Here is a 12088-nt window from a genome sequence, read left to right on the forward strand (position 1 = left end):
CCACAAGGTCTTCCTGAGGTTGACCAATCTTTCTTTACTAACTGCGCCAATTCCTCAAACTCCAACTATGATGATCACATTAACTACCAATGTATCTAACCATTACTGCCTCCATCGAACCCACTGGGACACGTGTCACCAAGGTGCCATGTCACTATGCATATCCTCCAAGCAATTTCCCATAGTGAGATAGCGCCCACCATGGATCCAGACTAATCTGACGATCCTGAAGACTTGCTGTATTACTATGCTATCTCCTTAAAACTTATGGGCCCATGAAACACTTGGCAACCACCTGGCACAACCTGGCATCCTCATCTTGGCATGACCTAGCCCCACTTACCCATGTGGCACAATGGCGCTATGTCGCTATGGGTAATATCCTCGTAGCTTTTCATAGCGAGATAACACCTACTGTCTATTTTCCTTAGATCTATGGTGATCAACAAAAATGCATGACTGCACACCGAGTTGGCTAAGTGGACCAATGAAATATCACCATTATACTATGACCCACCTAAAAACTGCTACCGAGGACGAACCGTAATACTACTTTGGAGAAGGGCAGGCCCATGATGTCATATGTGTCACGCATCACCGAGGTGCTAAGTCGCTATGGATAATATCCCTACAACTTTCCATAGTGAGATAGCACCCACCGTTGATCCAAACTGATCCAAAGGTGAGCAAATCTTCATGCGTTCGAAAGGGGTGTGGGTCTAGGTAACTGCTGACATCAATGAACTGCCTAGTTGGTGACGAATCAAAGCCTCATTTCAAGCACAGTTATCCTTCCACATTGCCTGAGGTCCCACCGGCGTGCCAAAAATTGTTGTCACTAATATTCAACGGGGCATACTTGGGACCCACCTTCCTTTTGATGTTGTTGCAGTAACACTTTCGTCTGGGTGCTATGTCGCTAATGGCGAGAAACATAGATTTTTCGATAGTGCTATAGCACCCTCCGGGGATCTATCAAAACTCAGCTCCGGAGAAACAATAAGGAAAGGGAGGACCCACCTGACATGCGGCCAAAAGGCGCTATGTCGCTATGGCAAAACAACGTGCAACTTCCCATAGCGAGATAGTGCCAACCGTTGATCTATCTCGATCCGACGATGGGGACCTGCAGGCCTGCAGAAACATTAAAATACGTAGGGAAAAGAATATAATAAGGTTAGCATAAAGGTATTTTGTGCCCCTTTTGAACATTTGAATATTTAAAACTTGTGAATGTTACTACGTCAAATTCAAATGCAATGATTCTGGCGAGAAGGCAAAAATGACCAACAGTCGCCAAAAATGTTAATTATTTTCACTACATATGCAAAATTTTCTAAAAAATTTCTAAGGTTTATTGCCTATGTGAAAATAGCTTCAGATTGAATTCATACATCATTTTTGGTTAAGCATAATAGGTTATGGAATCATGGTGCATGCTGAGTTGAGTTATTAGATGGTTTTGAACATCGTTAATTTGAAAGTATTGAAAAGGTCTAAAGTTTGCATAAAAAATAGAAAAGAATACATGTACAAAATATATTTGTATTTCAATAAAGGAGTGTACATATTGTTTGTTCCACACAAGCCATAGTAATTATTTGAAAACAAACAAGTTTTATTTTAACTTTAGATTATTTTGAATATATTCTCAAGAATGTACACAATCTGCAAATGAACAATGAACATTGATCATTCAACAAAGAATATAAAACATTGAAAGAGATCAATGGTTTCATCATTGACTGGTAGGGAGGCAACTATGTTGAATTTGATGAAGTACTTTGGTTCTCGCATCCTTGTTGCAACCTGTATAGAAAAGAAGAATCATGTCAGTCACACAAAATAATTGAGCTCAAAAAATAATTAAATCTCAATCAATGTTATCTATTCTAGTTGAACAAAGTTACATACATTGACCATATGCATAAAGGAGTGAAGGAGAAAGAAAATTGATTTTATGTTAATGTTGTTTGCTTCATGTGCAAATTACGATATGAAGACCAAGTAGGTTGTTGAAACAGGATACATACATACAAGATTGAAACTTTCCAACTGATGTCATGTAGAGACAACGATTGATTAAGGAGGTTGAAGAGGGGGCATACATACATTATAGGTATGGGACCTTCAAACTGAATTAATAGAGTTTTAAAAGACTAGTTGTTAAAGGGACATGATAATGTGTCATGAAACCTTTCGGCTTAATTGAAATTATTACATGAAGTTTATATTGCTATAGGTTTAGTTCTACAAGAACTTATCACATTCATATATGCATTACATGTTGCTATAGGAAGAAATTGTCTTAGCATAATGCTATACGAGGAGCCAAGGTTGAAGGTTTAATAACATGAAGAGGTACTACAATAATACAAGTCATATGTATTTCAAGAATGCATAAATGCATGTAAAACTACAAATGTTCTTGAAAGCTACAGTGAATATTTCAAATAGAACACAAAAAGGTTATATGCATATGTGGAAGTAAAACAAAAGTTTTCAGCATGGCTACAACACAAGCTACATAAAAGAAAAGAGACCAGGCCTCTATATAACAACACTTACATATAAACTTCATTGATTTAATAGCAAAGCATAATATTTTGCAAATGAAAGTGCAAAATTTATCCAATTGTTGCATTTGCATTTCTAGGAAGACTAACAAAAATCACACACAATATGATTTCTAGGTTATGTCTAGAATGGGGTGATTTAGGTCTTACAACGGCCAAAACCTTATATAGTCAACAAGCAAGGGGATATTTGGTGTCTTCTAAGAGGACATTTTTATGATTTATTAGTAATGGTTGAAATACATGTCCATTCAACATTCCCAAAAATAAATCTTTAGCACTTGATAATAAAAAACCTTATATGCATTTGAAGAAATACTAGCACAAATGACAACATATACAAAGAAAACCAACAATCACAAGGTTTCCTTTTCTAGTGGAGTATAAAGTTTTTGAGAGAGGTGTATAAAGAATATGCATACAAGGGAAAAGTTTCAGCATTCAAAAAGAAGTATTGACAAAAAAATATTGCAACTAAGATAGCTTTGTCAGAATATTTCCTATGAGGAACAAAGAAAGAATTGTCCTAACTTTTATAGAAATGATTTAGTCTTCTGCTAGGTTAAATGTAATAAAAGATAGGAAGATATTTAAAAGTAAATGGTCTGAAATGTAGCAGTAGAATATTCAAAGAAAAGACATTAATTCTCCTGTCATGCCCAAAATACGAGGGCAAAAACACATGCAACTTTTTTTTTTTTTTTTTTTTAATAATAATTTAAATCTACTAGGTTTGATCTATTTGTTTCCACCAGCCAAAGTAAAGGTATTATGTAAAACAGATACAGGTTCTCCTAACAATGTCCTGACATTCCATTTAAGTTTATAATCAATGAGTATGAATAGATTGTTAAATTTGAATATTCGTTATTTAATTGATTTTGACATTTATTTCATTATACATTAATTTTAATCAATATATTATTTTCCATATACTTTTCAATAACTCATACATAAACCAACCATCTACTAAATCTACTAGAAAACATAATTTGCAACTACCTTAAAGTAGCACGAATATGAATGTCATAACATTATTTGATCCAATAACAATATAATTCAAATATTTTAATAACAATATAAGTAATTATAACTCTAATTATTCGAGACATTTGAAATAAAAAGAACCCTCTAAGTAAAACAACATCTAGCATCCAATAACTCGACTTGATTTTTAACTAACATAATAATAACCTTATTACTCTAACTAAGACTACATAATAATTCAAATAATGCAACTTGACTAAAACTCTAACACTATCTAACTAATTAAATTTAAATAAAATATCTAACATTTACTTAAACAAAATATTAAACTAATAACGAACTAACTTATCTAAATATAATCTAAACTTTCATTCTTCTAACTAATATCTACTAAAATAACTAATACACAAAAATATGATATTTAAAAATCACTTAAAACTAACACTAACTAAAACTAAAATATAATAACTTCAATTAAAAATAATAAAATCTCTTAACATTAAAAAATATACTAAGACTTAAAACATATTAATTTTATTATCCAAAAAAAAAAAAAACTATTAAAATTAATTAATATTTAAAACTACAACTAATACTTAAGACACATATTAACTAACTTAACATTAATCATATAAAAAGAAAACTAACTAACTAAACAAAATAATACATAAATAAAAATACTAATATTTAAAAGACATACTAATTTTATTTTAAAACTTTATGAAAAAAAAACTACTAACCTAACCCCACTAACATTCTAACTACTTAACTATTCTAACCACCCACCCCACTTAACATTCTAATCCCCATTTCCCACCAAATTTCCCTTAACTTTATCCCCCCACATCTCCCAACATAAAAACGCAGCCCAAAATAAATTCAACATGGAGGATGTATGTGGCTAGAGAAAGGCCAAAAAGGTAAGAATCAAAAAGTTTGAAAACTTTACACAATCTTTGACTTTGGGGGCACGTGGATTGCTTAAATGCAGATTTTTTGGGGCTTTCTCAATGCTTAAAAAATAAAAGGTTAAGATAGGAGTTTAAATGCATAAAGTAAAGTAGATAGTGTTGTAGGATATTTAGGATATATGTTTTAGTAATTTTATTTTTATTTGCTTTGCTTCTTTGTATTTAAAAAATCTACAAAGAGGATAATTGAGGAATCTTTTTAGATTTTCTATTGCAAGGAAGGTAACTAATCTTTTTCTCATACAAATTCAATGAGCATTTTTGCTCTTGGGAGTGTATTTTTTTTTTGTGTCAATTTTTTCTAAGTGTTGAAATTTTACTTTTTGCAAATCATTCTCATATAGATTTTTTTCAAGCAATGTGTTTTTATAACAAGGAAGTTATATAATATTTTATTTTTCTAATAGAATTTTCTAAATAGCTATTTTAACCAATAAATCAAATAATTCATTTCAACAATGCAAGATTGATTTTATTTTCCTATACTCACGAAAATGGATCAAAGTTCCAAACATAACATGATTTTTGCCTTAACATATTTGCATAAGTGAACATCATCATTTTATCTCATTTTTGATACACATACATATAACTAATAATATGAAAATCTCATAAGAAAGGATATTACTCAATCATTATTTTATTCAACACCTTATTCAAAGACTCCGCCGAGAAAGAACCAAGAAGAAAACCCGACATCGTTGCCACTTCAACAATAAATTTAAATACATTTTACACAGGATTTCAATCCTGAACATAATTTAATTTCAACAATCAATTTAAATTTCCTTCATGGCCCTTATTAAGGGATCCATATCATTTTTTGCAATGCATTGCTGAGATTGTGGAGGGAACAAAAATTGACCAGGTGACAAACAAGCATAACAAGGAACAAAATTAGACATTCATTTCCATACCGGATTTTCACAATTGATTCGACATTGAAACAAAACTAGGGAGAAGGTGGATTTTTTCAACAAGAGATGTCAGACACCACACCAAAACAGGTGTCCAATCGGAGCTATAACTCAAGAACTTCCATTCTTACATGCAAAACTTATATGTGGTTTGTGCTGACAGGTAGGGGTCCATAACACCCTACCCTCTCTCTGTCTTCTCATCCTGAGAAGAGACTCTACACTATTGGAGTCCAATTGAAGACCTTTTCCCAAAAATGGCCACTTCTGCCCTATCCGAAGGTGAGTAATGCCAAACATCCATGAAAGAAAACTTTGAAATTTAAATAACACAAAGGAAAAACATTGAAGAAAAATTGTTTCCAATCCCTCCCAACATACTCAACACACATACAAACATACATAAGTAATAAAATCGAAACATGAAGCATTGCATGAAACCAAAATGAGGTAAAGTATTCCTACCTTCAAAAATTGGGTTATGGCAAATGCACAAGTTTGAGATGAGCTTGCTTTCTTATCCTTCTCCTTCAATTCTCTAAATCCCTCTAAAACTAGAGGTTGGGTGAACACCCAAAACCCTCTCAAAAATGCCTCTAAATAAGATCAGAACATAACTACCTCTAAAATGAAATAATTCCCCCCCACTTGCCTAAAGTTCTAGAGGCTTTTAACTCAACTAAAGCTAAGGCTAACCTCAAGGTGGAGTTAAAGTCATTCAACCCATGATGAAATCATTCAATTTTCGCACTAAAGCAAAAATGGAGTTTTTGAGTGACCATAAAAGTCAACAAAAGGGGCTAGGGAGGTAGAAAATGTCCCCAACCCATACCCATGCCCCTTGGGTATTAAGATTTTATGATTTAAAGCCTTAGGGATAAATTTGGGGCCTAACCAATGCTAGGAATATTTAGGACCATCTAACAACTCCAAAATGCAGATTAAGCACAAATCCAGATTAAGGGTAACTAAACTCGATTAAAAATAGATTAGCGAAGAAGGTCACTAACTTAGTCTGATTTAGGTCCATAGGTTACTCAGCTCACCCTAACTAGCATGCTAGGATGCACATACAATCCACGAGTGTCAAGCGACACTATAAAAATACTGTTACAAAACATTAACATTTATTGAATACAGAACAATACATTCATACATCTCATGATACGAATAAAATATGAACAATGGGTTCCCAAAAATGGCACATACGGTTCAATTTCATTTCTCCATTAGGTTTTCTCAGCTAAAATACCCTGCACACTCATTGCACAAATCAATAGCTCAAAAAAATCACATACATATATTCAAAACCTATCTGGATAGTTACATAAATCAAAACATGAATTCTTTTATATAATTAACTGTTTAATTCATTTCTACTCACATTTAATTATCAGAAATCACATAATCAATATAACATAACTTATTCATTAATTTAGATTAAAATACTAGAATAATCATCGTTAGGCATGCATATACCTAACATCATAATATCATCAATAGGGCATATTGAACAATCTAAATTGCATATAACTCAATCATTGAGGTATCATAATCAATGCCATCATCATTGGGTGAAAACACCTTGTATCATTGTTAGTAAAAAATTTTAAGTTTAAACAGTCCAGATAATGTAGTAGTTCTCAAATCACTGAGTATTAAAACATGGATGTATCAATGGCTCTCAATTTCATTAGGAAATTCACAACATAAAACATTACTTCATTTCTGATACAATCTCCTATAACAATTTTAACAGAGAGATGCATATTTAATAAGTACATGCAAGGAGGGTCCTTATATCTCCAGCAAAACAAAAAACTCGGACTCAAGAATGACTTATAGTTGAATAATACTAAACCCTCCAGTTATGGTGAGTAGAATAAGATAGTAATCTAAGCCATGTTTCTCATGTGAGGCCTACTCGACCTGTCATAGCCTGGATGTTTTATTTACATTTTGATATTTGAGACCTTGATATTTTGACAGATTTAGATGGATAGTGGATTTTCCTTATCTATGAATTTGATACTTTAGTAGTGTCTTACATTGTTATACGCACAAAGAACCTGTTATTGAGTAGGAAATGTTTGAACATGTTTGGATGTATCTTTATGACATGATATTATCAGATTTTGATGTAATGCAAAATGTTAATTTGTTTCTGAAGATTTTCAATGTATGGATGAATATTAATTTGATTATGATGCTTATGACATGTGCATTTTGATATCTTAACATTTCGAGTGGAATAATTGAAAGATTAGGAAAAGATATTAATTTGAATTATGTTAATATGGATATTATTATTATATGCACTTATGTTGTATATGCTTATTTGAGTCCTTGGACTATTGATGCTTGAGTTTGATGTGCAGGAAGAAGAACCATGAAAATTTAATGGGGAAACAAAGTGTAGACACATGTTTAAATGACTCTGCCAAGGTGAAACTTTGTAAGATTCGTAAACCTCATTGTGATGTGCTTATTTTGTAAACGTGAGATGAATGTATGTAGTATGTGTTTCATGTGTAGATTTTGAATGTGTCATGTGTGATGTTTAGTGCATTTTGTGTGTGTCGCTTGACACTTGCACTCGTTATGTGAAATGACATGTTCTTTGATGATGGATCATGTGGCCACCTTATTCCGAGTTAAATGCCTTAATTGAGAAATCTGATTTATAGCCCTAAATTAGTAAAGAGAACAAGGCTATCCATGGGAAGAATTTGAAAATTGAATTACCTAGCATTGGGAGATCCATAAAGTAACTTTAGGGTGAAATTGTGACGAAAATAAACCCTACCCATGTTAATACTATTAGTTAGGAAGCTAATAATGATTTCTAGGGTGCCTAGTAGACCTAGGAGACCCCAAAAAAATTGTATTCTTTATTGAATCCGAAAATGAGAAGGATATATATAAAGGTATGACTAAATTAGAAATTTACTTGGCCACTCTCTATCTTTAGAGATACCTAGGGTTTGAGGGAAGAGGAAGGAGCTCTACTACAACTATTCATTGTCTTTCCTTGGAGGAGGGTTGGTACCCATGATCCATGATGTTCCTCATTTTGCAAGTAGAATAGAGATGGTGTTCTTCATTTCATGATGAGATTTTGGTCTATTGTAGTTGTGTTTGTGGGAAAAGATCTTGTTTTTGTGTAGCATGTGAGAAGTTTGTGTGAATCTTTCTTTGATCTTGCTTTGTTTCATGTTATGTGTTTTGTGAAATGGGTGTGAAGCATCACTCACCCTTGGGAGGGAAGAGATGCTTGGGTGAAGGGGTTAGTTGGGCTCACACAATGGAATGCGTTCATCTTGCTTACTTGCATTTTATGAGGTATAAGGAGGTGTGTGGAAGGGAAGATATTGTATGCCTCGAAAGCGCATGTTGATAATGAGAAGAATGTATATATATTGTGAATCTTAGCTTTGGAAATCCTCTTCATGGTGAGAGCCCACCTTCACCCTATACTTGGTTCATTTGTTGAATCTTTGTGCAAGCCTTGGGATGGGATGTGTTGAATGCATTGTTTTAAAACTTGTCACATTTGTTGTGAATATGCATGGCATGTGAATGTATAGTATGCAATTGTCTATGCCTTGTTTCCCCAAGCTCTGTGGGTGGCCTCCTTGAGGCCTAGGTTGGGAGGTGAGCCTCCATGGTTTCCCATTTTGTCTCTCTTGTGCAAGTATTTATTTGAAGAGTTTGGAAGCTTGATGTTATGAAGTTTACTCCTTGCATAGGAGGAGACTCATCATTATTGTGTTGAAATGGAGAAATAAACTTCACTTGTTATATGAATAAATTTGTAATATAAGAGTGTAGTGAATGTTTCCAATTCATATGTTATGTTGTAAGGCCCACACTAGTACTCGTGTCTAGATCTTGATGAAATAAAACTGGTTAGGAGATAATTGAGTTATGCTTTATACTTTGTTTTATTGCAAATCATGATTTAAGGGTTCTTATAGGAGACTAATGTGGATTTTGATATTCTCTCTAGTAACATTAGGTCTATAAAATAAGACCACATGGACATGAGATTTAAAATGTTTAAGACAAGAACTTGACCATGAGACACTATGGACGATTTACTAGGCAGTTAGGAAGGATAAAATAACATTCAACCTACTAGGAACAACTATGAGTATAGGTTATGATGATAATCACATACATGGCTATGTTTGAAACTTGGTTCTAAATTATTATGACATAATTACTGAAACATTCTAACAGTCTAAGGAGTTAAACTTAATCAAGTTACTAGTGAACTAGTCGGCACAAATCCATTTTATATTGTTTCAATGATTTACTAAAGATGATTCAGAGTTTCATTGTTATGTAAGAAAGAGTTGTGGTGATACTCTAATTGAAAATAATTTATATTTAGAAAGATTACTGTTGATCCACATATTCGATATTTCAATGTTTTAAATCTTTTATGGGAATGATAATGAAATGTTTTGAATATGCACTTAGATGAAAGTTAAATGGAATATGATGTTGCAATTACTTAGAATAGAAATGATTAGATGATACTTACTTGTATACGTTAATGAGTAGTACGAGATATTGGATTTATGTTGTATGTGTTTGTATGGATCCTGTATTATCTTATTGGGTTACTAATGTTTAAGTTGAGTGTACAAGAAAGTGGAACCATGGTGATTAATGGGGAAAACAAGGTTCAATCTTATGTGAACATGGTTAAGCCAAGGTGAATCTTTGGAAGATTCAAAACCTCGTTGTATTGTGTTTATTTCATATTGTGACTGTGTATGAGTTTTATAGTCAGAGGGCATGGTTGATTAGTGACATGTCATCGTAATGTGTGAAGTGTTTTATGTGCATGTGTGTGTCATTTGACACTTGTTTTGTCTATGTGCAAATGACATGTCAAATAGGATTCTTTGGCATGAAGTCACTCAACCTAAGCCTAATCCTCATTGCGAAATCAATTAAACCACCTTGGAGAGTGTTAGGAAGAATTGCCTTCTTGATGGAATGCAAGTTACAAGTGATAGGAATTTTTAGAGAGCCCAAGTGATTCTTAAGTGCTAATTTTGTGAAAACAAGTCACCCACATGGTAATAGTATGGGTTGGGGGGTTAAATATGATCATAAGTAAGTCTAGGGGACCTAGGGGACCCTCAAAAAGAGTCATTTCCAAGCCAATTCGAAAATCATATTGTAACCTAACTTCTTTCCTCATGACACCACTTGGTTAAGTCCTCATTGGTGGAAAAAAACAAGAAAAAAAGAGGTAGGTGAGGATGAAAGTGAAGGTCTTTATAGGGAAGTTATGCCAATCTTGGGGAGGGATTCACCCACTCTCTAATTTTAGAGACAACCAAGGGATGGAAAGGAGAAGTTGGAAATCCAAGCAGGAAGAGGTCTTCATTCCATTGCCATAGCTTGTAAGCAGGTTAGTCCTTCATGCCATGCTTTCTTTATATCTCATAGCTGAAATGGAAAATTGTAAGAGTGCCTTTGGTAGGTGTGTTCTTGGTATTCTTGTGTTGTGATAATGTGATGTACTCTTGAAAATTTCTTGTTTTATTTCTACTTGGTTTTGTTTTCTTCTTTGTGCTTGAGCATTGTTATGGGTGTGGGACTTGCACTCACCCTTGTGGGAAGGGAAGAGGAGTCCAGGGTGAATGGGCAGCAGTTGGATTGCATAGTTGAGGACCTTGGAGTATGGGCTCCATTGTATGCCATTTTCATATTCATATTTTGCCTTGGGAGAGAAAAAAGAAAAGGAGAAATGGTGAGGAAGGAAGTAACTGAAGTATGGGTTTGTAGGAAGCTAAAGTTGTTGGTTGTGTGTGGTGGAGGATGTTGTGTTGGTAGTGTGTGTGGTGGAAGATGTTTATGAAGCCCCGAAAGGGCATGATATTATAAAGCCCCGAAAGGGCCTGGTATTTTGTTGATTTAGCCCCGAAAGGGCATGATTTTTATGGTAGATATGATATGAAATGGTAAACCTCCTTGTGTTTCCACCTTCACCCAATGTTTATGATTCCATTTGTGAATCATTGTGCAAGCCTTGGTTGGGAATTGTAAATGTGTTGTTAAACTATGATTTTCATGTTGGATTCTTGTTATTATGATGATGTTTGAATGTGTCCCCGTTGAGCCTTGTTTCCCCTAGCGCGGAGGTGGTCTCTTTGAGGCCTAGGTTGGGAGGTGAGCCTCCATGGTTCCCTAGTTGTTTCTCTTTGTGCAGGTATTCTTTGGAGAGTTTTGGAAACCTGATGTTATGGAGTCCATTTCTTGCTTAGGAGCAGATGTATTATTATTGTGTTAAGGGGAGAGAAATCCTCCTTGGTTATGTGAAAGAAATTGTATTGTAGAGTGTGTTGTTGCTTCTATTTCATATGTTCTGAAGAAGAGAAGTTGATGTAACAGTATTATATATGATCTTTCTATTGTGCTCAAGTTGATAAAAATTCATGTTTGATATTGTATTGAAAGAAATTTGCAAGGATCATATTAGAGAGGGTATGCTGCTTAGATGTTGTTCCATTTATAATGAATAGGAATATACAGGAAGGAGAATTTGAGTATCTTGAGATAACAATAGGAATGAAACTAAACTTTGCCACCTTGTTATCTTATTTCTCTATTGCAT

General features: G+C 33.8%; 1 long non-coding RNA gene across 1 annotated transcript; it reads left to right on the forward strand.

Moving 5' to 3' along the window:
* Nucleotides 1-10789: 10789 nt before the first annotated feature.
* On the forward strand, nt 10790-11735 carry LOC149573028 (uncharacterized). Its single transcript, XR_016359640.1, has 2 exons — nt 10790-10882; nt 11684-11735. It is a non-coding gene; the product is annotated as an uncharacterized LOC149573028 (long non-coding RNA).
* The last annotated feature ends 353 nt before the right edge of the window (nt 11736-12088 follow it).

The sequence above is a fragment of the Cupressus sempervirens genome, chromosome 2, assembly GCF_028749045.1.
Source record: "Cupressus sempervirens isolate cs-2001-9-10 chromosome 2, ASM2874904v1, whole genome shotgun sequence".
Taxonomy (NCBI): Eukaryota; Viridiplantae; Streptophyta; class Pinopsida; order Cupressales; family Cupressaceae; genus Cupressus; species Cupressus sempervirens.